Genomic DNA, 27,629 nt, shown 5'->3' with positions numbered 1-27,629 from the left:
TTTTGAAGTTTCATCCACAGTTTTCACAGCTGTGGGGACTTAAGGTTAAACAGTCACATACGGTAGGGAGCTGTGGCACTCCTGTCATCTTCCTGACTGTTTTTTTGGAAACAGCTGCAGGTAGCAGATAGGAACAAATGAAACAAATAAAACAAATGAAAACATGATACTCACACAAAGAAATAAATATTTAAAAAAATAAATTTCTTTGGATGTGCAACACCTTCCCGTTACAAGAATTCCTCTTCCTGTCAGGTAGATTTAGGTGCTTACTCTTTGAATTTCAATGTTTGCATTACAGAAATTAAAAAAAAAAAAAAAATGCAGTGAGGTCGAGGTAATGAAATCCTAGTCAGTTTATATTAGCAGTTTACCTGAGACAAAAAGTTTACATGTAAAACTTTCAATTAAAATGTCCTGTGTTGGGTACATGGACTGATGTATGACCCTTTCCACAGCTCATAATGTGTGTATCTTATTTTGTCAAGCAGAAATACAGGTAATAGCAAAAATTATTTTCTGAAAGGAGGACCACTTTTCCTATGCAACCAAATTATCCGTAATGCTCTCCTTTGTGCTGACAGGTCCAGAATGAATAGTAAGGGGTGAGCAGTCTACACTGTGAATGTCAATAAACTCTGGTTGTATCACAGAAGTTGAGAAAGTGCATTTCAGACTGAAAGGCCTTTTTGGAGGCAATTCCTTGTCATTTACTGCTTGCATTTAAACCCAGGGACTGCAGTTGAGAGATGTCAACTGACTGCAGTTGTTTTAGATGTGCTCAGGCTCCATGGTGAGTACTGGATCATTAAAATCCTAGATTATGCGTGGCTCAGTGCTGCCAGTAGAAAAGTCTCGTTAATCAGTCCCAATAAGAAGAAATCTAGTTGTTTGTTCATTTGTTATTACCGTATTTCCCATTATGAAACAGGGCTGAGATATTTTCAAACCCAGAATTATAATTAAAATGGCAGAAGTGGTAATTGATTAGGCAGTTCTATTCCTTCTATAAGCCATTGAATCTTCATATGTGATGGGACATAGACATGAGATACAGAAAGAGCTCTGTTGTCCAACATGTACTATCAGCAGAACTTGGGTTCTAGTGTGCAATCCGGCCCCTCACCCACCCAGTGATCCACCTAACTCCTTGGGTACATAGAAGAGCATCTGTAACCGTTTCAGCCACAAAATCTGTCTGAATGCTCACACATTTTCCATTGAGTGTATCTGCGGGCATCTCTACCATCCTGAGGGACTAAGATTTTATCACCACTTCATCCCATATTTGATTCATAAGCCATGCCTTTTGCTATGCCAAAATCCCCTTAAGGGTCAACCCCATGGCCACTAATGACAAGCAGCATTGAACCTGGCACACAACAGAACTATCATGGACACATACATGATCAGTGGTTCTAGCTTTTCTGTACAATACCCTAATGACCATAAAATAGGGGTAAAATATGTTCTCTACTAGTAAAAAAAACCCAAGAGATGTTGTAAATTATTACATGGAACAAAACTCTGAATGGAACCATTTGGGTGGAAGCATTTTCCTCTTTTCATTGAAGCTGGGCCACCTTGCAACCACAATGAGGACTACAGAACCAGAGGTCTAGTCAATATAATATTCTGGCAAGGTGCTCTTATCTGGCAGCTGAGCATCATGATCTCAAGTTTCTTAGGTGGTTAAACCAACCTAAGTTTAAAGACTGTTTGAAGTTTTCATACTTTTTCCACTATTTACATCATTGGGCTAATAAGGATCTACAGATGTATAATGACATAGTAATTAATTTTTGTTTCTGGTATTTTTAATAATCTATACTGGACTATATTCACAGATGGCAGAATGACAGCATAGTTTCCCTCACTTGATTTATAAACTGATAACAACTGACAGAGCCATTCAAAGCCTCTTAGATGGATAGAAAAAATTATATTTTGAGAGCTTGAGGCTCTAGGTGGGAGAAAGAAAAGACACAGAAGGGAAAGGAGTAGCTTTAGGACAAAGACCTGAGTGAAAGCCCCCCCATATCCCTGCCTGCAACCAGCTTAGCTTTCCAGAGCTCTGTCACAAGCCAAAGAAAGAGTGGCCGCTCTTGTCCTTTTGTGTCCTGTACAGCTGGCTGCTTCCTTTGTGCCTTAAATGGTGGGATTTGGTTAGAAGTGTAACCATAAAGGAATCTTCTAAACTCCTCCAAAAATAAGTAGTATTTTCAACAAATGAACAGAGGAAAGACTCTGTGTCTATAATCTGATTAAACAGGGAAGGAAAAGTTATCATTTTTGACAACAACAGTAATAATAATAACAACAATAATAACAATAATAATAAGAAGAATCTATTATAAGTCTACAGAACTGCCAATACTTTTACTTTTCCACAGTTTTATTTTCCCAATCTACCTTAAAAGATACATTTTGATCTTTAAAGCTAATATCTCAGAACAAGAATTTCCTCACCACAATATTATTGCCTCAATGCAAACTAAGATTCTATGTTGTTTTCAGTGTTAGACAGCACATAATCTTAAAATGCATATAAATAGAAGTGTCTGGACAAAATTGTATTACTGATGGTCTTCTTCAGAGCAATAAGACCTTGGTAACAATTAAAAATAATAATCAGCAATTTCCCTTTTGTCTCATTCAGATTAAAATTAATCTGAGGCTATGTCTACATTTATAAATTAAGACAGTGCTCATGAATGCCATCATCTATGCTAAACTCCTTGAAGAGTCTGTACTGTGCTTTGACATGTTCCCACAATTGCTCCCTGCTGCTGCTGGGCATTGCTCTGGATTTAGAGCACTGCAAGGAACATTGCCATTAAAGACTATGCATACAATTACTGTTTTAGAGGCTCCAGGGACATAGGAATGGTGTGTTCCATGCTAGCTGGGTATCGAGGACATAATGGGAAACAAACGGGAGGAATTAGAGGTCTGTGTGCTGTTGTTAGCTATGATCTTGCTGGACTGTGGAGGTGTGGTGTGGTGGCTCACATTACTGGAGTGCTGCAGTGGAAGGACACAACCTCTTAAGGAAGGACAAGGTTAGAAGATGAGGAGGTAAAGTTGCCTTTTATATGAAAGAACAGTTAGAGTGGATAGAGCTTTGCCTGGGGATGGTGGAACTGAGACCTTACAGGTAAGAATGAAAAAGCAGACCAACATGGGTAACATGGTAGTGGGTATCTGCCACCTGACAAGGAAGAAGTGGATGAGGCCTTCTACAGACAGCTTAAAGTAGCCTCGCATTCATAGGACCTGATCCTCATGGATTAACCTCCTTGATACCTGCTGTAAGAATAACATAGCAGGGCATATGCAGTCCAGGAGTTTCCTGATGACAACTTCCTGAACTGAGTAATAGAGGATCCAACAAAGAGAGGTTCTCTGCTGGACCTTGTTGGAGGTCTGTTGGAGAAGTAAAGTTGAATGGCAGCCTTGCCTACAGTGACCATAAGATAGTGGAGTTCAAGTTAATGAAAGGAGGGAACAGGGCAAAGCATGAGATTACAACCTTGAGCAGATTTTGCCCTCCTCATGCATCTACTTGAAAGAGTCTCATGGGATAAGGGCAAAGAAAAAAGAGAGGTCCAAGAAAGCTGGTGGTATTTAACAATCACCTCCTCCAAGCTCAAGAGCAGTACATCCCAATGTGCAAGTTGTCAAAAAAAAAAATGCCAGAAGGCATACATGAATGAACAAGGAGATCCTTTCAAAACTCAAACAGAAGAGTGGCTGGTAAGCTGCTTGGCAGAAAAGGACCTGGGGTTGTTGGTCAATAGCCAGCTGAATATAAGCCAGAAATGTGGCCATGTGCCCAAGGAGGCCAATAGCATCCTGGCCTGTATCAGAAATAGTGTGGCCAGCAGGGCCAGGGCAGTGATCATCCCCTTGTAATGGGCACTAGTGAGGCTGCACCTCCAACACTGTATTCAGTTCTGGGCCCCTCATTACAAGAAAGATACTGAGGTTCTGCAGCACATCCAAAGAAGATCAACAAAGCTGGTACAGGGTCTAAAGGACAAGTCCTGTGAGGAGCAGCTGAGGGGACTGAGGTTGTTTAGTCTGGAGAAAAGGACCATGAGGAGAGACCTTATCACTCTCTACAACTACCAAAAAAAGGTTGTAGCAAGGTGGGTGTTGGTCTCTTTTCCAATGTAATACGTGATAAGACAAGAGGAAATGGTCTCAAGTTGAGCCAGGGGAGGTTTAGACTGGATATTAAGAAAAAATTCTGCACTGAAAGGGTTGTCAAGCATTGGAACTGGCTGCCCAAGGAAGTAGTTGAATCACCATCCCTGGGGATATTTAAAAGATGTGTAGATGTGTCACTTAGGGACATGGTTTAGTGGTGGACTTGGCAGTGTTAGGTTAAAGGTTGGGCTCAATGATGTTAAAGGTCTTTTCCAACATAAACAATTCTATGACTCTTTGATTCTATGAGAAGGGACCGTATGGAAAGTGGAAGCAAGTATGGAAATCTAAGAGGAAAACAAAGGTGCTGTTTGAGCATACAGAGGTACAATTAGGAAAGGCAAAGTCCATCTCTAGAGTGGGATGTCAAAGTTAACAAGAAGGACACCTATACGCGCACATATAGCAAAAGGAAGATTAGGCAAAATGTGGGCCCTTTGCTGAATGGGCTAGAGGCTGTGCTTATACAGAACATGGAAGAGACTGAATGCCTTCTCCATCTCAGTCTTTACTAGCAAGACAGCCTTCAGGAATCCAAGGTCCTGGAAGCTAGGGGAAAAGTCTGGAGAAAGGCTGACTTACATTTGATGGAAGAGGATCAAGTCAGAGAATACTTAAGCAAATTGGACATACATACGTCCATGGGCCCTGATGGGATGCACCGGAGTGTTGAGGAGCTAACAGATGTTGTGGCATTTCTTGGTAATCTTTCAATGATCATGGCAACTGTGAGAGATGCCTGAGGACTGGAGGAAAACAAATGTCACTTCTGTCTTCAAAAAGGGTAAGAAGGAGGACCCAGGGATCTACAGGCTGATCAGCCTCATCTCAAGTGAATCATGGAAACTATTAGCAGACACTTGATGGACATGAAGATGATCAGGAATAATCAGCATGGATTCCCATACTTCACCAACCTGAAGGCATACTTCAACTACTTGTTAACCTTCTACAATGACTGGCTTGGTGAATGATGGAAGAGCAGTTGATATTGCCTGCCTTGACTTCAGCAAGGTTTTTGACACTGTCTCACAGGAAATCTTGATAGAGTAGTTGATGAAGCATGGGTTGGACAAGGAAGTATATTGAAAACCAGCAGAATAGTCAGGTCCAGAGGGTGGTGGTACGAAATCTAGTTGGAGGCCAGTGACTAACATTGTACTGTAGGGGTCAATACTGGCTCCAATCTTGCCCAAAGTCTTCATTAATGATCTGGATAATTGGGCAGAGTGTACCCTCAGTGAGTTTGCTGCTAACGCAAAAACTGAGAGAAGCATCTGATGCAGTTGGGCGTTATGCTGTCATTCTGAGAGACATTGTCAGGCTGGACAAATGGTCTGAAAGGAACCTTGTGAAGTTCAAAAAAGTGAAGTGTAAAGTCCTGCACCTGGGGAATAATAATCCAGTGCACCACTATATGCTGGGGGCAACTGGGTGGAAAGCAGCTTTGCAGAAAAGGACCTGGGAGTTCTGGTGGATGTCAAGTTGGGCATGAACCAGTAATGTGCCCTTGTGGAGAGGAAGGACAACAGTATCTTGGACTGCCTTAGGAGGAGTGTTGCCAGAAGGTCAAAGAAGGTGATACTTACCCTCCCCTCAGCACTGGTGAGGCCACACCTGAAGTAGTGTCCAGTTCGGTGCTCCCCAGTTCAAAATAGATCTGGATATACTAAAGACACTGCAATGAAGGGCCATGGAGGTGATTAAGGGACTTAAACATCTCTCCTGTGAGTAAAGGCTGTGAAAGCTGGGATGGTTCAGTCTGGAGAAGAGAAGGCTCAGGGGAATCTCATCAATATGTGCAAATACCCAAAGGGAGGGTGTAAAGAAGATGGAGCCAGGCTCTTTCAAATGCTGTCCCATCACAGTATCAGAGGTAATAAGCACAAAGTGAAACACAGGAGGTTCCCTCTGAACATCAGGAAATATTTTTTCACTATGAAGGTGACCTCAAACTGGAACATGTCCAGGGTTGTTGTGAAGTCTTCATTCCTGGAGATATTCAAAAGCCATCTGAAGACGGTCTTTCACAACTGGGTCCAGGTGATGCTGCTCAAGCAGGCGGTGCAGCAAAATGACATTCAGAAATCCTTTCCAAAGTCGATCATTCTGTGATGCTGTTCCCAGACTCATTTAATTTATTATATATAGGTATGGCTGATAGAACAGAAACTCAGATGGGGGACTCTGAGTCTTACCAGCTGACTGAGACTTCGCATAGACTTAATGTGACATAATGACTTTGGGACTCTTTCCAAGTCCTCATGTTTAATATCCATCTGCGGATGTTGCAAGTGGCAAGATTAGGATATGCATGAAAACCTTGTTATCTGATGTTATTGTTACTAAAACTAGCTGTCTTAATGATGCAGTGGGGTAACACATTATCATGTATGATCTAACAGTCACTGAACACACATTGATTTTAATGTGAAAAGGGAATACCCTGGCCTGAAACCTCTGATCCTCATTCAGGCAAAAGATGCATTTTTGTGCAAAAGTCACAGGAAAATAAAATCTTAAATTGTTATAGGTAGAAGTAAACTCATCTAAGCAGTGGAGTCAGGCTATGTAGATGTATAGATGACACCCAGGCAAATCCAGCAGTGTCAGTCTCTAAAAACCATGTTTCCACCAAGAGTTTGCTCAGTCATCAGAGCGAAATTACAGAACTGCCTCCAGGCACATTGCACAGTCCCAGCCTAGGAACCTTGCTTGAACCAATCATCAGCTGCATATAGCTCAACATTCACTTGCTGGCCACCCCTGCAAGCTATGAAGAAAGTTTAGAAAAAGTGCAGCCAGAAAGTGGCTGAGCAGTTGTATGTCAAAGCGGACTGGAGAATATGGCAGTTTTCATTTGAAGTGTTTCCTCTAGCTGTTTATTGTAGCAGAATCTACTTGGACTGACCAAAGGAACAGGAAAAAGAAATATTTTTTTTTTCTCTGCTGTATAAATTTCAAAATGATTCATTGTATTGAATACTGCTGAAGAGATTTTAACCAAAATATGTGTACATTTCTCCTTTTTTTCTTTCTTTTCTGAACCAAATCTTAGTTTCAACAAGGAAATAAACTGAAATGAGAAGGTAAAGTTTTACTGAAAAGCGTTACATGGAAAATGTTCTTAACTAGAACATCTGGGGAAAAAGGATAATTTTCAACGTCTGAGTGACTGGCAGTGTTACCACAAGTGGCGCTGCACTGCAGTAGAGTGTGAGGCAGACACCACTACCTCAACAGGCATCAAACCAGTGAGCCCTCCCAGCACAGGACAGGTCTGCATGTGTCTCTGGAGCTGTCTTTCCATGGTGCAGTCCCCAAGCACAGCCCCATAACACAGACCAGACAGTTATAGCTTCTTGGCCCTCAGGACACATGAAAATCTCTACTGTGAATACACACCCTGGAAATGTCAGTTACTCAAAAAACTTTTGAAAGTATTACCTTCTTTCTGCATTTTCCACAGAAAGCTTTATTTTGGGTAAAAAAGTCAGCCTTTAATGGAAAAATACAGGAATGTAAATAAAAGATGGGAGAAATCTACTCACATCTTTAGGCTAGGCTTGGAGCTATGCCAATAGACAACCGTCTAAGGATCTAGTCCTTTGAATTCATTTCTTTCAGAAGCATCTTGCAGTGGGCAAGTACAGTGTAAATCACATATTAAATGACAGTGCAAACTTGGCATCTTGACTTCAATTACACATGCTTCTTTTGAATATAGCTTGGATCAAAATTAGATGAAAGCAAGAGATATAGAAAGTTATTTTTGTGGCTGGCTGGCACTATATACTTTAAAATATTGTAGGCAAGTTTTCCAGACTGATATTTAGATTAATGATGTTCTAATGAACACAGATATCTTCAGTTTTTCACCAGGTCATTTCTGTGAATTCAGAAAAAGACCCTCCTTGCCACTACAGAACAATATTCCCAACAGAAATCTGAACTTTTAACTCAAATTCTAAGAACTAAATGACCCACAGACAGATCATTAGTAATTGCCCTGTAAATACCCTGCAGCCTAATGGTCTGATTTCACTGCATGTTTTAACTGATTCATCAGCTCATTCTCTTTGTTTTTCACCTACCTTATTCTCTCTTCCATCATCTCTTTTGACTTGCCAGACCCACGAATGTCTGGATACAGCACATTGAACTGACAGAAAACTATCGAAAACTATTGCTCTCCCCTTTATACTGTTTGGGGTTTTTTTGTTTGTTTGTTTGGGGTCTTTGATTTCTTTTTCTTGTTTTTTTTTTTTTTTTTTTTTTTTTTGTTTGTTTGTTTGCTTGCTTGCTTGGCTTTTATTTTGTTTTGTTTTGTTTTGTTTTTCATTCTTGGCTTTTTTTTTTCCTTTGGTATATTTTTCAGTTTGATGAACTGAATCTGTTCACAATGGGGTCAAAACGATATCAGGACCACTGAGCATCCTGAGCAAAGAAAACAGAGCGAGCTCTCTTTTGGTGGCAAAGAGCTACTAGGTCAACTCAACAGTTCCATGGTGCTTACCTAACCCAATTTATGGAGCAAGAGGCTGTTTAGGTCTCTACAAGTTTACAAACACATACTAAATAGCCTTGACCTATGAACAGCTGATCAAATGAATCCTAATTTTGTAGCAGTGGCCCCATAACACTGTGTGCTCTGGGAAAGAAAGGGTGGGTCTACTTTGAACATCACTGTCCCTGTATTCTGTGCCAGTGTGCTATTTATTAATCAAGAAGGCCAAAACATATGTCTCCTCTTTTAAAAGTCACTACTGTTTTGGGACTTGGTGTCACATTGCTTTGGAGATGCTTTGGAAGGCAACATGCAGAGAAGCATACAGCACTGCAACATACTCAAGACAGAGATGTAGCACAGGAAAGGTGAGAAGGTGAGTTGTACAGAGGTGCTGAGGACCAAGCTGTCATGCTTCATGCACCTCTGCCTTTAAAGTGCATGTGCATATTCAGCAATTTACTGAGTCTTTGCCTTTGCTTCTGAACATGTTCGTTCACCCTCCGACTTGTCAGGAAGGAGGCCATCCTTCAGAGGGTCTTCTCAACTGCAATGATTACAGTGGTCAGACAAAAATAAATAGCAATTCCCTGCATGCCACGTGTAACAGGGCTTCTTCTTGGAAGTGTTTCCCTCATGAGAAAGGCAAAGCCATGGCAAGGTCATCCTAATGGAACTGGATCAGAATGATTCAGCATAGTACTGGAATCTGGGCTATCGCATTTAATGAGAACACATTTAAATTTCTTTGATATTTCTTTGTGGTACAGTATTAAAGCCCCCAGGGTGCAACGTATTCCATCTTAGTTACACTAGCCTTGTTAAATAAGCAAATAATCAGTTACCTGTGAGCAAAAGAAATGCATTGTGTACATGCCATGCATTACCACCTTTGCTTTAGAAATAATAGCTCTTTCTGCCTAGGATTGTTTTATATTAGATAATTAGATTTACTGAATAAAAGTAAAAAAAAATAGTTATCAAGAAAATATGTCTGCACATGTAAATGAGTTCAGTTTTGTTTTAAACCAGTGCACAGAATTTTTATATTGTTTTAGGAAGAATAAAGATGATAAAAGCATGATCTTACCCTGCACCCTGCAATCTGTGGGACATAAATATGTATTGCAATGTTCAAAGAAATGGAGTCTGGGCACAGAGTACCTTGTAAATGTCTAATTTGAAGATTATAAGGAGGAGAACTGTTGAAGTGGGGGAAAAAATACAACAGTTCTGAAATAAATGTCCATAATTTTGTTGCAGAGGTGCTGAGGCAAACAGCTTCAACATGGTACAGCTAAAACATACAGATCAGTGTTGTGTTTGGACCAAGGGCTTCACCTGCTTAAAGTTCCTACGAATTGAAAAGGATCATTGTACAGGATTATACAGGCCACATCCTTAAAATTACTCTAGGCTTCTGCAGAAACAGGTCACAACTTCAGGAATGGAGCAAACTAGTTACTAGCTAAACAAACCTTTTAGAAGATTTGCCGTTTCAGCAAGAGAGTCAGTGTCAGAAAGAATCCCAACACCTTCACGGGTTATCTGATATCTGTGTTGTGAAATGTAACTGACTCATATTTGCAAGACTTTGACATGCATTGATTACTGATGATATAGGAGTGCAAAATAATATGACCTGATATCCACTGAGCCAGGACGATCAGAAGGAAGACAATTATGAATAATAATACATGAAACAAACACACATTTTCTTTCCCTGCCTGCTCCCTTCTCTTTTTTTGCCCTTCATTTCAAGGTAGATAGGCAAAAGTGTCGGGAAAAATTCATGTATTCCTCCTGGACTTGCTCACTCTTCAGTCCACACAGTTTAGCATACAGGTTTTACTGCTGAAGCTCCTCAGTGAGGTTAGGCGCAAATGAAGAGCTGAGAGTGTTCAAAGCTGCCATACCTGGGGAAGATCAAAGTCAGCAGAACTTGTGGTTGGGATAGTGCCCTACAGAGAGATTAGTGAATTGCCTGTTCTTCTTCCCCACAGTGACTCTTCAAACCAAAATGCTTATCTCTTATCCCTTTTTGAAAACAAGCAGATTAAAAAAATCCAAACAAATTTCAGTGAAACAAATACACAAAACCCAACAAAAAACCAATCATATGCAACATAGACAATAGGCGAGGGTTAAACCAAAGACAAATAGTGCATAGTATAAGATCATGTAAATTTATGTGTTTCATGCCCTCCTACTTTTCTGCCAAACAGAGCCCCAGTTCAGCAATGGCTACTAATGCCCATTTTTAAGCATGGATGAATTAATATGTTTTAATTCTGCTGCTTTGCTGTGAAGTTCTTCTGGTTATAACAATGACAATGATCCTAGCAATGAGAACATTTTAAAATGAATAGCTCAGATAAAATAGATATTACAACATTCTCATAATTCTGCTAACTTTATTTATTCATTTTTTCACTACAACTATTTTGTGGGGAGAAATCCAGATATTTCCCTCCAGGTTTTCTTGTCTCATAAATATTTTATTAGGGAAAAAGGCTGTGAATATGTAAAGGTGCTTCCTGCCTGGACAGCCTTTCATAAAGCATGTTCATAAATCAAGGTATCAAAGACAAACAAAGACGTGAGGCTGATGTCGGTAACAATATTCAGGTTTGTGGTTATGAATACAGGATGCACAATCTAGTGAATAAAGAATGTCACAGAGCTGAAGTTATTTACAAACTGTGGCTAGAATCATTTAAAATCACTTTAGCAATTCAGGACCTACAGAACTGGTGACATATTGTTGATGCAAATGAGCAGAGGAATGCCATAAACAGGAACAAGACTGTAAGCAGTGGTTTGAGAAAAACTTATGTGAAATATGCTAGAATCGTCTCCTTAATTCTGCTTGAAATATTTCAGCCATGGACAATCAGATTGCCCTGAGAGTGTGGGGGTTTTTTTGTGCAACAGTAGGGAGTATGTAACAGCCTGGAATATTTGCTAAAAGTGGTGCCACTTTGGTTCCCAGAAACCTTGAGTTTATAAATGCATATCCATATGTAGGGGTAGGTTCTGTTTTCCTAACCTTCCTCTCTCAGTATACCATACAATAAGACAGAGGGGGTGGATAAGAGCCATTGTGGGAACAGAGACTAGTATAAAGAAAGACACTACCTAAATGACACAAGCAGTACTAAGATGACCGTATTTTTTTCTTGTTCTCAAACCATTTAGCAAGGTGCATCTGAAAGCAGATTTAGGCTTTTCAAAAGATGACATATAAATCTAAAAAATGGCAGCACATTTCATCAGCAGCTGTGATGCACTCATTTGGCACTCTGCACCACTGCTGCTGCCCGCAGAGCACATGGCTCCCTCGACCTTACACCCTCCCTCTAATCCCGCACGGGAACTGCTGCTGCATGAACTGCAAGATATACATGGAGGCTGAAGGACTCAGGTGGCATTTTAGTTTGCATTCCTTGACAGACTCACTTTTTCCTTTTCATAGCCAGATTCTCCATCATTGTCTCTTTTTCTCCTCCCCTTCACTGCCCTCAACTTTCTCCTCTTTCCTGTCCACAGAAATTCCCACAGTGGGCCCTGAGAAGGCTTGGTAGATAGGCTGTCCCGGTGCCTATTCAGTTTGTTCTGCTGCAGCAGAGGCATCTGCATCAGTATCCAACCTTTTCTGGCCTTGCCGTGGGCTGGGCAGCACAAAAAGCTGTTCCCATTTATAACGCATGTTCAAAAATGATAATAAATTCTGTGTTAAGAATGAATGCCTGACCATGTTCCACACTGACTGAGGCCAAACTACTTCAGTAGCGCAGGATATGTTTGCAATGGTATCACTTTCAATATATACCAGATCATCAGATTGCTAAGTTGCTGCATTCCATCATTTACAGCATATTTTACAATCCGAACTATCTGATGTACAGAAGAAACTTTCATTTGTTCTGTTTTGTCTAGAAGTAGAATGGTGTGAACCTTTAACATACCTATACGTCCTAATAGAGCACAGACAAAAAGCTGCATAGTAGTCCAGGATTAGACTCACATTTTGGCCAGAAAAGCATGCACATTTCTAGTGCTTTTCTAGTCCCTTAAAGAAAAATTGGTCATACAAACTGAAAAGGAAGAGAAATCCAATCAATTATCTTCTCAGACTTTGGCTTTTCTGTTCAGATTAACATGTGACTCAGTTCCTACCTTCCGGAATAGGAAGGAGGACTATTTTTATTTACTTACACGTTACTACACTTCAAACTGAAAATCAAGGCAAAAGAATATAAATTAAGAATTCAGATAATTCCAGCCCAACGATTGTGAAAAACCACATGCAGATTTGTGAAAAATTTGCGCTATACTGGAACTATTTACAACATCTATATCCAGGACTCAGTTTTACCTACATATAACAAGTTCCTGTTTAATGCATTGCAGAATGAAGTCCTGTGCAACCAAACCTTTTCAGAGTATTTGTTATCTTCCTTAACAAAACAGTACAGAAAAAATATACAAAATGAGGGACTTGAATTACCAAATACAAGCTCAGAAATTAGGAGCAACTCCTGAGCTGTTTACAAATTAGAGAAGTGATTTGAAAACATGACCATTATTGCTGCTATCAAGCTGTAAGAAAGAGACCTCTTCTTAATACAGCTTTGAAACAAGAAAGGGATGCTTTAAAGGGATTGGTCCAGAGTGTCTCATTGTTCTAAATTAAGATGTTATTTTGAAGATTGTACTGTGATCTAGTTTGGTAAATTTATCAGGATACTTCCAAAATGCAGAGCCTATTTTTTTTAACAGTCATCAGTTGATCTGAGTTATCTGCATTTTTTTAGGGATGGTCTATTAAGAAAGCATAAAAGCACCTTTGTGGACAAGGCTGAGAGAACCACGCTATCATTGTTGGCTGACTTCAGACCCCATCATTTCAGTCTAGAACTTTTCATGCTTTCTTATATGAAACAAAAAATGAAAAAAAGGAACTGGGGAGAAAGCCAGTAAATAGATTAAAACTTCCTACTCTGGCTCAGACTGGCTTCTATGGCTCAAGTTTTTAATCTTAACTTCTTTGGTTATTTGGTACAAAATTTATTTTTCAAGTTCATGATCACAACAACAGCAACATGACATAAAGCTCCAACAAAATAATTCCCTGTCACAGGTGCTTCTTTTTTTTTTTTTTTTTTCTTTTTTTTCTGCCTCACAGAAAGGGGCTCTCAAGCCTTACATCAGAAGATCAGAAGCACCTGCTAGAATGGAAACCAGATAGCCTCTTTGTTTTCTCTTCCACAGAACTCTCATTTCTGCTGTCATGTCTTCCATAGATAATCCCATTACCATACAGAAAACCTTCTGAGCTTTGGTAATAATTATAACTCTAGCAACACTTGAACTCTGTTTCAAGAGATAAGCAACTGTCTTCCTTATCCTACTTTCTCTAGAAAAGAGATAGTGAGTCTAAACTACCTGTGAACTTCAACACACTACAATAACATCCCTTTCTGTACAATATCAGGGAATATCAGAACACACTCCAGCATTTTATCTAGATGAAATCAATCTCTTCTTTTTTTTTTTTAACAGTTAAAACCCAAAAGCACAGAAAACCCCCATCATACTGCATAAGAGCAGAAAATTTGCGGTTTAATTGAAACAATCCACTCGACCCTTCTTTGTAGGTAGACCAGATGGAGAAAACCTTTACTAATTGTTAACCTGCTATTTCCTGATCTCTACTCATTGCAAACACCCTTAAATCATTAGTCTTCATAGAAAGAGGCTCTGACAGGTAAAACCAGAGTACGTAGTCTGTAACAAACTTCTTTCTGTTTGAAGCAAGTAAGGAAGCCATCACATTGCCTTTCTTAAGCTTGAATCTGCTTTCCTCTGGTAGTGATATGGGCAGAGATCATTAAATAGCCCAGGTTAACCTCAGTTTTCTGTATCTGTAAGGAATATGTACCTCTCTGTCACACGCACGTAGCCCTTAACTGGAACCAATAATGCAGTTGACAACATAATGTACAGCATAAAAGGAATTTATTGCAAATACCATTCAGTCACAGATGTCATGGACAAACCCAAATATTTTAAGTAAAGATTTTGTTTTACAGTATTGTTTGACCTTTAGAAGGAACAGGGAGCTGATTTATCATTTAACATTCTCAGATACTGATTAGTTAGAAATATTTGTTTGAGTTTATAACTATGATACATCTTTAACGTACAGACATATTAACATATATTAAAGGGACAATGCTTTAGGAGAACAGATATGGAAAAAAAAATCCATATATCAGTCTACGGGCCAAAATAATTTCTCAGACCTAAGAGGTGAACAGGAGGAGAGAATTCACAAAAGTGTTCTTTATGGACTGTTTTCAAAGAAGGTGTTGAGTGGTTCTTGAATCTTCCCTTACTTCATTAGAACTACAATAAAATACATTGGTACAGTTGCAACATTTATTTGGATGACCCAGGCCATAGATTTCATGTAAAGGGACAATTCATGAGTTTGTGTATTTCAGTAGGTCAAAAACAGAATGGTATCAGAAGTTTTATGTAGGTATCAGAAGTTTTGTTCAATTCTGTTTTACTGAATTAAAAGTCTTTCTCTGATGGGAAGGATTTCTATTCCCAAGCCATATGCAGTCATGAACTGTTCAAGGTTTTCCTCCGAATTACTAAATGAAGTTTGAATCCTACATTCATTGACTTCAATGGAATCCCTTTTGTCATATAATGTAAACTCAATCATAGGAATTCAGACATAGTTTGTAGGTTTTCAAGGTTTTCTGTATGTTTTTTAAAAAAACATATGTAGAAAATAAATGGGAACATCCAAGTATTCAAGGACAACTATTTCTATTGCATTCAACACTTACTGTAAGTCAGATAAAATAGTATAAGCAGCTTTTTCATCTAAGTGCATTTTTCAAAATTGATTGCTTCAGCAGTCAATATGGGCTTCTGCTTCTCTTGCATGCTGTGTGACCAGATACTACTGGAATAAAGTTTGCACTGGAAGAACAGCGGAAGGTCAAAATCTGAATTAGATAACATAGGCCAGGAAAAGACCTCAAAAGGGCTCAGAAGAACCTTTCCTGTTGAATAGCATGTGTATAATTGTCTAACATGAAGACAGTATTAATTCCAAGGTAAACTATAAAAAATTTCATTGTACGGTAATTTCTTTCACTAAATGACAAGAAGTAAGTGAAACTTGAATATTTAAACTAATTTCTAATTTTAATTTGAGAATTTAGCTCTTAGCGAAGGAGGATATTTTGGATCACAACTGCTGAAAGCTTGATAGTGTTAACAAAAGGCAATTGCAAATCCTATGAACCATGCCAAGACCTGTTGCACAGTCCAACTGGTTGATCTTCAAGGGGCCAGTGGGTTCCATACTGCCTTTGGAGAAATTATGGCAGTTACTACATACTCAGTTGCTGTTGCAGAGAATCTGGCCCTCAGATGACTGGGGAGACCACTGGAGGTTTTGTATCTGTTCTATTTCCATTTGTTTTGTTTTCAAGATATGGTAACACATACACACATAAAAATTTTCCAAATGTGGTACTAGTTGTAACAACAGGCAGCAGACTTTCACTCATTAAATATATGAATATAGAAAAACACCACTGATTATTTTCCACATTTGGGATCCCAAGATCTGTCCTATTAAAAAAAAAACCAAACAACCCAAACCAAAACAAACCAGCACTTTTTGGATCTCCATTGTAAGGGCTTCGGTAACAAGGCTGTAGCACCCATGCCATGCCATGCCATGCCATAGCATATCATAAAATAAAAGCTTTTCCGAGATTCATCACAGAGAGAAAAATACCATGATAAGCTCCTTCTTTTAAAGGCAGAAAATATCTTAGAATTCTGTGTATTTTAAACAATAAAAAATTTGGCCTTACACAATTGTTAAGAAATAAGTGACCTGCTTTAAATGCACTTCCCTGTTCTAAATGCATTTTTCTGGTCAGCGTTTGATTTTATGTAAAGTATAATTTCAGAATCACACATCACTTCAAAATGGCAGATGTTTTCTCCTTCCCTCCACCCATGAAATGCCATTGAAAACAATTTCTGAAGTTAGCATCTTTCTGTTATTTACAGCTCCAGTGCTGCCTGTAAAAAACAGAATCTGAGGCACACACATAGAATCATAGAGCAATTTGGGTTGGAGGGATCCTGAAATATAATCTAGTTCCAGCGCCTCTGCTGTGGGGAAGGGACACCTTCCACTAGACCAGGTTGCTCAAAGCCCTGTCCAGCCAACCTTGAACACTGCCAGGGATGGGGCATCCACAGCTTCTCTGGGCAACCTGTTCAAGTGCCTCATCACCCTCATAGTGAAGAATTTTCTTCCTAATGTCCAATCTAAATCTATCTTCTTTCAACTTAAGGCCATTCCGCCTTGTCCTATCATTACATGCCCTTGTAAAAAAGTTCCTCTCCAGCGCTCCACAGACAGATAAGAGCAGCCTCACGCTCGCAGGCCCTTGTCCTCATGGGGGACTTCAATCATCCTGACATCTGTTGCAGGGATGGTAGGGCTCGGCACAATCAATCCAGGAGGTTCCTCGATTGTGTGGAAGACAACTTCCTCTTTCAAGCAGTAGAGGAGCTGACAAGGAGAGGTGCCATGCTTGACCTCGTGCTCACCAACAGGGAGGGACTGGTTGGAAATGTGATGCTCCAGGGCAGCCTTGGCTCTAGTGATCACGAGATGGTTGAGTTTGAGATCCTCAGGACAGTGAGAAAAGCATGCAGCAAGCTCACTGCCCTGGGCTTCAAGAAAGCAGACTTTGGCCTCTTCAGGAACCTCCTTAGTAAAGTTTCATGGGATATAGTGCTAGAGGGCAGGGGGGCCCAAGACTGCTGGTCGATATTCAAGGATCACGTGCTATGTGCTCAAGAGTGTTGCATCCCGACTAGAAGAAAGTGCAGCAGGAGGGCCAGGAGACCTCCATGGATGGACAAACAGCTGCTGAGGAAACTTAGAGGGAGAAAAGCAGCTTATAGAAGGTGGAAGCGAGGACAGGCGGCCTGGGAAGAATATAGCAGCATTGCCCAGGAAGCTAGGGACCAGGTTAGGAAAGCTAAGGCCCAGCTAGAATTAAGTTTGGCAAGGGATGTAAAAGATAACAGGAAAGGATTCTATAGATACGTAGCAAATAAAAGACAGACTAGGGACAATGTGGGCCCTCTCCATAAGCTATCAGGAGAACTGGCTACCATGGATTTGGGGAAGGCTGAGGTTCTTATGACTTCTTTGCCTCCATCTTCACCAGCAAATGCTCTGACCACACCACGAAAGTCTTGGAAAGCAAATGCAGGGACTGTGAAAATGAAGACCTTAGGCCCACTGTAGGAGAGGATCAGGTTCGAGACCATCTTCAGAACCTGAACATGCACAAGTCCATGGGACCTGATGAAATCCATCCACAGGTCCTGAGGGAGCTAGCGAATGAAGTTGCTAAACCACTGTCCATCATATTCGAAAAATCCTGGCAGTCAGGTGAAGTTCCCAATGACTGGCAGAAGGGTAACCACCATTTTCAAGAAGGGGAAGGTGGAAGACCTGGGGAACTACAGACCAGTCAGCCTCACCTCTATGCCTGGCAAAATCTTGGAACAGTTTCTCCTGGAGAACATGCTAAGGCACATGAAAAACAACGAGGTGGTTGGTGACAGCCAACATGGCTTCACCAAGGGGAAATCCTGCCTGACCAATTTGGTGGCCTTCTATGATGGAGCCACGGAACTGATGGACAGGGGCAGAGCAGTTGACATCATCTACCTGGACTTGTGCAAAGCATTCGACACTGTCCCGCATGACATCCTTGTCTCTAAATTGGAGAGACATCAACTTGATAGATGGACCGCTTGGTGGATAAAAAACTGGCTCGATGGCGGCACGCAGAGTTGTGGTAAATGGCTCGATGTCCAGTTGGAAACCTGTAACGAGTGGTGTCCCTCAGGGATCGGTGTTGGGACCGGTCCTGTTCAACATCTTTGTCGGCAACATGGACAGTGGGATTGAGTGCGCCCTCAGTAAGTTTGCCGACGACACCAAGTTGTGTGGTTCGGTTGATACACTGGAGGGAAGGGATGCCATCCAGAGGGACCTTGACACGCTTGTGAGCTGGGCTGATGCCAACCTTATGAAGTTTAACCAAGCCAAGTGTAAGGTCCTACACCTGGGTCAGGGCAATCCCAGGCACTGCTACAGGTTGGGCAGAGAAGAGATTCAGGGCAGCCCTGCGGAGAAGGACTTGGGGGTGTTGGTTGACAAGAAGCTTAACATGAGCCGGCAGTGTGCGCTTGCAGCCCAGAAAGCCAACCGTATCCTGGGCTGCATCAAAAGAAGCGTGACCGGCAGGTCGAAGGAGGTGATCCTGCCCCTCTACTCTGCTCTTGTGAGACCTCACTTGGAGTACTGCGTACAGTTCTGGTGTCCTCAACATAAAAAGGACATGGAGCTGCTGGAGCGAGTCCAGAGGAGGGCCACGAGGATGATAAGAGGGCTGGAGCACTTCCCGTATGAAGACAGGCTGAGAGAGTTGGGGCTGTTCAGCCTGGAGAAGAGAAGGCTGCATGGAGACCTCACAGCAGCCTTCCAGTATCTGATGGGGCCTTACAAGGGTGCTGGAGAGGGACTCTTCCTTAGGGACTGTAGTGGTAGGACAAGGTGTAATGGCTTCAAACTTAAACAGGGGAAGTTTAGGTTAGATATAAGGAAGAAGTTCTTTACAGTGAGGTTGGTGAAGCACCGGAATGGGCTGCCCAGGGAGGTTGTGGATGCTCCATCCCTGGCGGTGCCCAAGGCCAGGTTGGACAAAGCCTTGGACCACATGGTTTAGGGCAAGGTGTCCCTGCCCATGACAAGGGGGTTGGAACTAGGTGATCTTAAGGTCATTTCCAGCCCTTACTATTCTGTGATTCTATGATTCTATATCTTTTAGCTCTCCTCTAGGTATTATCATTCCCTGTATTACAGATTTCTCTCTATCGTTCAGTGTTGTCCCCTCTTCCTGCCCCTAAATTGTTCTTATTGCTCAGTCTTGGTTATGCTGCTGCAGTAATGATGATTGACATTTTGTGCTATTTACCTCCCAAAATTAATATTTTCAGTGCAAATGCTGAAGCCATTTCTATCCGATCTTCCTGTGGTGAGGTCTTCCAAGGAAAAAGTAGGATCAGCAACCACTGCAATATTTACCTGCCTCATCCTGCTCCTGCAAATCTCACTTTGGGAACTCCAAGTGCACTCTGGGGTTGAAAAATGGAAATACTATTGTTGTAAGATTTTGTGTGTTATTGTGGAAGATTTCAAAATCAGCTTTCATTTTACTACTAGAAAACAGAAGAGAAGACTTTCCTTAGGCTGGTAGGCATCAGTTACCTCTCCCTTTATTCAACAAATTGAGCAGATGAATTACCCAGAAATAAGCCCAGACCCTACCCAGTAAAATTTAATACTGAGACATTTTTGAGTTGATTCTCTAACTACTAAAGAATTTCCTAAGACAGATAGAATTATGTTCTATCCTTTCAGCTGTATTTTTCAGTATGTCATACTATGCTTCCCTCTGAGTTTTGATGTATGTAGGGCTTCATTAGAGTGTATATATATTATCCTGCTCAGTAGGATTATAGTGTAATTAGCATTGCTAGTGCATTGCTTTTTTTATCACTAAGCAATAGCGTCTGAACAGAAGCCTAGGAATTTGTTTCTCATTGTGATGTGTACTGACACCAGATGAACTCACACAAAGTTCTTAATTCTTACTACAGGGAATATTTCTCAATTCATCCTTTCAGTTATTACTTGGTATTGCTAGAAGTTGACATTCTGCTCCTAGTTAGTTAGAGAAAAACCAATAGAATCAGATTGTTACAATACCAAAAAAAAATTATTTCCACAGATTGCCACTTGCTTCATTAAATTGGCTCTGAAGTTAATTTAATGCCAACTTCTCACTGAGGACATCTGCAGTCAGGATTGCAAGCCACAGTACTGGCCTTGATTGTTGGTCTGGGAAACAATATTACTTTAATATAATCTTACACTAAGGAATAAGAATATGTCTTGACATTGGTTGCTTTGGCCTCTATTATGAACAATAATGTGTATTAAACAAAGCACTGCTAATCTCACAAGTTAAAGATGAGTCTTCACAAAAATAGTTCAGTAACTGAAACAGTATTTGGTTGTTCCTTATATACTACTCTGAACAACATTACTGTTATTCTATCTATATTTCTGTTCCTTTGTGCAAGTCTGTAGTTATGAATTGCCCGATTATTATTTTAATGATTACTGAAAAGACACAGAAGTTATATAGATTCTCAATTAAAAATTTAATCTGAGGAATATTGTGAAGAATTTGAAAATATTCCTTACAAACTGATTCTAAGAAAAACAAAAGAAAAGCAAACAAAATGATTTATTTCAGCCTAAACCATGGCGACATAGTGCTAGAGCATGGTATAATCTGAATGAGTCATACATGGTAAAGTGACACCCCTTCAAAAAATCTAGAATCATAGAATAACTTAGATTCAGAGGATCTTAAGGTGGTCATCTGGGCCAATGTTTTGCTCAGAGCAGGAGTAACTTAGATCAGGTTGGTCAGGGTCTTGCCTAGTTGCTTTTTGAGTATTTGAAAGGATGGGGACCTATTTATTTGATTTCACAAAGATGGAATTTTTTATTTTTTATTTTTAACTTAAGTAGGAGAATTTGTGTGTATAACTGCATCCTCCTGCAATTGTATTTGTGAAATGTCCAAATAAGTCTTTTCTGTGAGTTATGTGAAACTTCAAAGCAACCAGCAGGGTTTACGTTGGTTTTCATCTTCTTTTGAAATTTACAAAAAATACCTCAGATTTTCAGTGCCGAATTAGTGCAAACGTCAAACGAACATTGAAATCTTTTACTATGTCATTAAAAAATTAAAAAAAAACAAACCAAAAAAACAACAGCTGACATAAAATGTTTTCATTTTATAATTTTCTTTTCTTTACAAAGTTTGTAAAGGAATTTTTCAAGATAATTACATATTTTGGTGACCTTGTTAGATTAATTAAGCACTCACACACAATTAACTGTACATAACATTTGACTAATATGACTACATTGAAAAAACCTCGAGGAAGGTTGAAGGCAAACTTATAATTGATGACAATTCAGACAAATAACCTTCCTTCCTCAACTTGTCCTCCACACAGCGAGGCTCTAGCAGATTATACACAAGGTACCTCATTTTATCCCAGTGCCTTTTAAATCATGTTTTGCAAACTTCTCACTGTGATGAGCTTGGCTGTAACATTTTCAACATTGGTATAGTGTTGGTTTTGTGGATTACACAACTGAAGTTTTTAAACCACCGGTGCAACATCCTTAATTTCTTATTCAACATAGTACACCACCAATATCACTGTCTTTCAGAAGTTCTTAAAAATGCAAATATATAAACAGATTCTGAGTAAATGGTTTGCCTGAAAGGTGACAAACAGAATCAACAGAATACTGTCTTCCCAGCTTGAGCCTTGCTTGGCAGAAGCTTTCACAGTAAGCCAATCTATGCTAGCCCCAAATCATATGCTGAACTTGAAGACATGAATTTTTTGCAGGGGATACACTAGATCACTGACCCCGGCTAGCTGAGCTTTTACTTAGGACTTATAAAATCAGTGGAAATATCATATTTGGAGAGAGCAGTGGGCTATTTCATGTACAAAATTCTCTTTCCAACGGTAAGCACAAAAGAGATACAGTCAGCAATCTGTCCATTACGGAAACTTCACCTTAACCTGGCAGAAGTGATGCTTTTCATACCTTCTGCACCTTTCAACTATTTTAACTGTGTTATGAAAGTTATTATTTTTCATTGTAGTCCTCAAACTTCTTTTTTTATCTATCAGAATTGTGAACCTCCATGAAGTCTTATACCTATGAACTACACTTTAATAAAATATTAACTTAAGCATTTTTATTTTTACATTTGCTTCCCTCAAAACAAAATAAATGCCTATGTACACTGGAAGCTTCTTGATGTTTTTCTGATACTTTTGGGTTCCTTTCTATTCCTACCCTTTTCAACATGCTTCAGCTATTCAGAAAGGTAACACATCAACACATCTACTAGTTTCGGTGACAATTTTTGTACTTAGACATGAAACTGAGTTTTGCCTAACACATTTATTTTGACAAAAAAAGAGAATAAACTCACAGAGAAGTTTATCTTTATCTAAACCATTACTAACTTTTAGTATTCATGATATGAAGTAAGTCTTAATAATTTCAGTATAATTCAGTCATGATAATTTTTATGCCAGTACCTTGATTATTATTTCACTCAGATAACTGAGTAGTTAATTATGAAAGAATTTGAATCTGATGACCTTTCTTGTAAAAAGTCATTTATTATTTTAAAACTCTTTTTTTTTTTTCTTTTTTTAGTGAAATAATGGCTTGGTACTTATTTTGCATCAAAGAATAATGGATCAACTTTTGTTACTCTTTTAATTCAAACATTGGAGGCAGGATTCAAAATTCATTTATACCTGAATGTGTGTGTGTTAAAAATAGCTGCACCAGACCGTCCTTTAATCAGTATGTTTTAGAATCACTCTCTTATTAGCTCATCTGGCATTTGAAATAGAAGCTGATAATGAAAATGTTAATCTACACTTTCTTTTCATAATCTAGTTGTGTTTAAAATGACAAAAAGTTGTTAGCCTGATTTTTTTTTTAATATTCCTTGCATTTTTGCTATTAGCAAGAAATAAATAAAAGACTTTCAAATGTCCACTGTAAAGCTAAGTCCCATCTCCTTGTTTGTATTCTTTCCTCATAATCCTACCAAACAGATGTATATGTTTGTTGTCTGCTGTATTTGTCACTGCACAAGCTGTCTCGTGCCAGTTTTTCAGTATGTTGTTAGACATGATTTATTGTGTGCTGTCAGTCCTGTATTTTCTTTACAAAGATGCAAATCTGACTATCGTTCCTGAATGAAGAAGTCATCCAAATAGCAGTCACAAGAGTGTAGGACTTATCTGATCATCTGTAACTTGACATTTACTCAACATTTCAGTTTTCCATTGTTAGGCATTTTGGGTGGAAAAAAAACCCTCATTCTCATGGGAAAAATAGTCACAGATTTATACAACAACCACCATATTCCATATACTTTACAACAAGAGACAGCATTTTTTTCCTGCGGTTTTTAGTGTCCTTTATTACACTGAAAGTTAATCTCCTTGGGCTATCAGAATGCTGAGTTATTGGCCAATTATCTCATCATAAAACTGTTAGCAAGAGATAATGCATGGACAGTGCATAAATCTCAAGATTGTATTCACCATCACTTCATAAATCGAGATCAGGCAGAATTAATCATCATAATCTAGTTGCCCATTAACACATCTGCAATGGAAAACTGTTCCTTCCACACATGCACATTTACACATGTCTGGCAAACCAGTATAACTCAGACATACAGACAGTGATTAATACAGGACCGATGACTTAAAACAAGGACAGAATCTAGTAAATGCATTAAAAAAACCCATTTACTGAAAAAACCCACCAGTCCTGACTTCAAGAATTCATCATCTGTGGCTAAAGATACATGATGTTGTACAAGATCCATTTTCTCTTTGTTATTTTTCAATATTTGGTATTCAGCAAAGCCAACCCAGTCCAAATACTTCCAAAAACTGCCTGTAACTTTGTAATGTAAAATAGCCATGCTCTACAATACATATTACTTTTGAAAGAGAATTAATAGTCATTGACATTTATGAGTTGTTAACATTACCCTTTCAAACTGTGCTTTGTAAACTTTCTTTGTGTGCGACAGATACTACTGCTATTGCCAGGAACATGGATCTCAAGGTGAAAGCAGCAATGAGCAATACAAATGTCACTGACATTTCCAAGTGTCTGTGGTTATTGTGCAGAGAAGTTTCCAGCCTTATAAAATCTACTATTGTTGTTTTAACAAACTAGTTTAAAACTGATGGATGCTATTTTCTTCTTCACGTATGCTTACAAAGCCTTTTCAAACCTGAACATTCCCATTTCCTTTTCAATGTACCTAGATATATCTCACTCTACTAGTCTTCTAATAGCAAGAAAAAACCAAAAGGTTGTGATATGCTGTCATTTGTTACTACCTCACTATATTCATTCACATCATTCATAGTTGTCTTCAAATCTGAGTACTGCCAATCCACCCAAAGAAAATAAATGTTACACATCAGATGAAGATTCATCCAGGTATTACCATATATATTCCAGTACAACTGGCATTGTTGTCCATGGAGACAGTAGCCTTAAATTTTCCTCGTACCTTTGTCTGTTCAGAGCCTCAATCATCATTAATCATTCAGAGTAAAACCTCACTGCATTCCTTCTAAGACTGGGATAGCTAATTCGGCTAGCCCACAGTAACAATAATAAAAATAATGATAACAAAATGACTGAAAAAACTTTGGAGATTCTGGATTTGAGCAATGGATATCCTTTCCTTCAGGAAAGCAACATTTGCTATTTCCATGAAAAATGACACTAAAATTTTGCCTAAATTTTAGCCCCTGAAAAATTCTGGTTTGTACATATTTGGCAGAGATGCAATAGAGTTTGATTGGTACATTTGTGAGAGCTTTAGCTTCTCAGCTGGAACTGTGAAGCATAAGAGGTTGCCTTCCACCACCCTAGGTTGCACTGGTGCACAAGATTTTAGATTGTCAGACTCCTGAAATATTAACAGGCTGATCATAGCAGAATGCAAATTTCCACATATTTTTTATACATGGTCTCTAAGTACAATGCTTGGCAAAAGCAAGATTCATATGAAACAATCAATTCAGTATATAAGTAAGCTTCACTGGCATATGCCTGAACTAGCCATTAAAAACAGATGAAGGGAAAGGTCATGTTAAAATGAGCCCATCTTGCATCTCAGCATCATCCTTGTGATATTCCCATTCCAAGTTGGGAGGCACAACCTGACACCTTTGCCTTGAATTGAGACTCTGCTAACCCTTCCTCATAAAACAAATGCAGAAGAAACAGTGGCCATGCCTTCTTGTTTTTTATATACCAAGGTTCAGTGAACAGAGCATTCATTCTGTTCCTACAAAATCTGTATGTAATTTTGTCTAAAAGGAGCTGAAAACATAGTTGTCACACCTTATAAGGAGGAAATTTAATTCTTTATGTTGAAAATGTTTCAACATTCAAAAATAACAGTTTTATTTTGATGGTGGAGGAAAAAGGATCCATTCTATAAATTATTTATTAGATTCAATATCTCAGTGTTGCTGTATGCTCCAAAGAACAATTAGTTATTTCATTGGATGCAGCTTTGAGCAACCTGAGGTGTCCTGAGGTTTAAGAGGTGTCCTTGCCCATGGCAGGGTGACTGAAACTGCATGATTTTTAAGGTCGCTTCCAATCCAAACCATTCTATGATTCTATGATTATTAAATACAATGGTATATTCTTGTGTGCTAATTTATCAGCTTTCTTTGAGAAATGTGGAACAGCCTGAAGTCAGTAGGGCTTTGATCACTGGACTTGAATGAGTAAAGATTCTGTAGAAAGTGATAACCTGCAGAAGATAGTCCCAAACAAAAGAGAAATCAGGTTTCTTGCTCTGTTTCTGACAAGTTATTAGTGAAGTGCATTCTCTTTGTGCAGTTGAAAATCATATCAACTGGGTTGTGGAACTATTTTTCTTAGATGAGTCCAAGAAATCTTCACCGTTATCATCCCAAGGAAAACAAGTTAGTAAAAATGAATTTTCAAAGGGACAAATTAGGTGAACAAATAGCGCTGCTATGAAGTACCTGTTAAAGCAGTCATAAATTAGTCTTATCACCTAGCCAAGGTGCCTTCTTTCAAGAATATCTGGTCTCCACTGAAAACAAAACTTTCCTCCTTTTTATTTTGTTTTTGAATATTTTGGATTCTGAATACTGTATAACTTTTCTGCATACAAAACAACATGACTCGATAAATTTAAAAGGTCCTGTCAGATCTGATACTGTTATTATTTTTAAAGCTTCCAGAGATTTTTTCTGAAGTTTTATGAAGCTAACTTAAAAGACTGCCAGCAACAAGCTAATGAGCTTCATTCATGTAATCCTACGAAATGAAAAGAAACTGAAGTTTATTTTCACAAGTGTCAAGTACAGTATCCAACTGCACGTATGCAATCTCAGTGGCTTTGGTAAAATTAAAGAAAAAATGTGCATGACCAAAGTGACTTGAGTAGCAAGTGTGTAGCAAATGCAAGAGAAATGGGCTTTTTGGTATGCAGGGAAAGGAAGCCTACAAACAGATGATTGACTAAAGACTGCAGCTTGGCATCATACACAGCTTGCAGCACTGACAAGAAGTTTTCTGATGTGTCTACTTTACTTTGTAAATTGTTACAGAAGGAAGAAGGAAGAAAAGCTGAAGCTGCATTTTCCCAGGTATAAATAATGAGTTTCTGAAGACATAAAAATGTGTGAGATTATTAAGCCTTCACTGAACTGTGTTGTATAACTTGTGCACACCTGATATTTTTCTTTCCCGTTGGAGAAGCATGGTCAGATCTTCCTCCAGATTGACTATGAATCTTTGCTTTCATGTCAGTGAAATTTATTGATCTAACCTGCTGAATATCTGACCTATATCTCCACACATGGTGTTGTTTTAGGAAATAAGCACCTATAAGTCTGGTGTTTCCAATCTCTTCCTTTTTTTTTTTTTTTTTTTCTCTTCATATCCACTCCTATTTCCTGGCACTGCATTTCAATATTACATCAATAATGCTGCTGATCTGACAGACCTCATGTTAAAGCAGTCTATTCCTGTGATTCATTCTTGTAAAACACAGAGTTGTTT

The sequence above is a fragment of the Strigops habroptila genome, chromosome Z, assembly GCF_004027225.2.
Source record: "Strigops habroptila isolate Jane chromosome Z, bStrHab1.2.pri, whole genome shotgun sequence".
In the NCBI taxonomy this organism is placed as follows: domain Eukaryota; kingdom Metazoa; phylum Chordata; class Aves; order Psittaciformes; family Psittacidae; genus Strigops; species Strigops habroptila.
The sequence above is the reverse complement of the archived record's forward strand: the minus strand, read 5'-3'. Positions refer to the sequence as shown.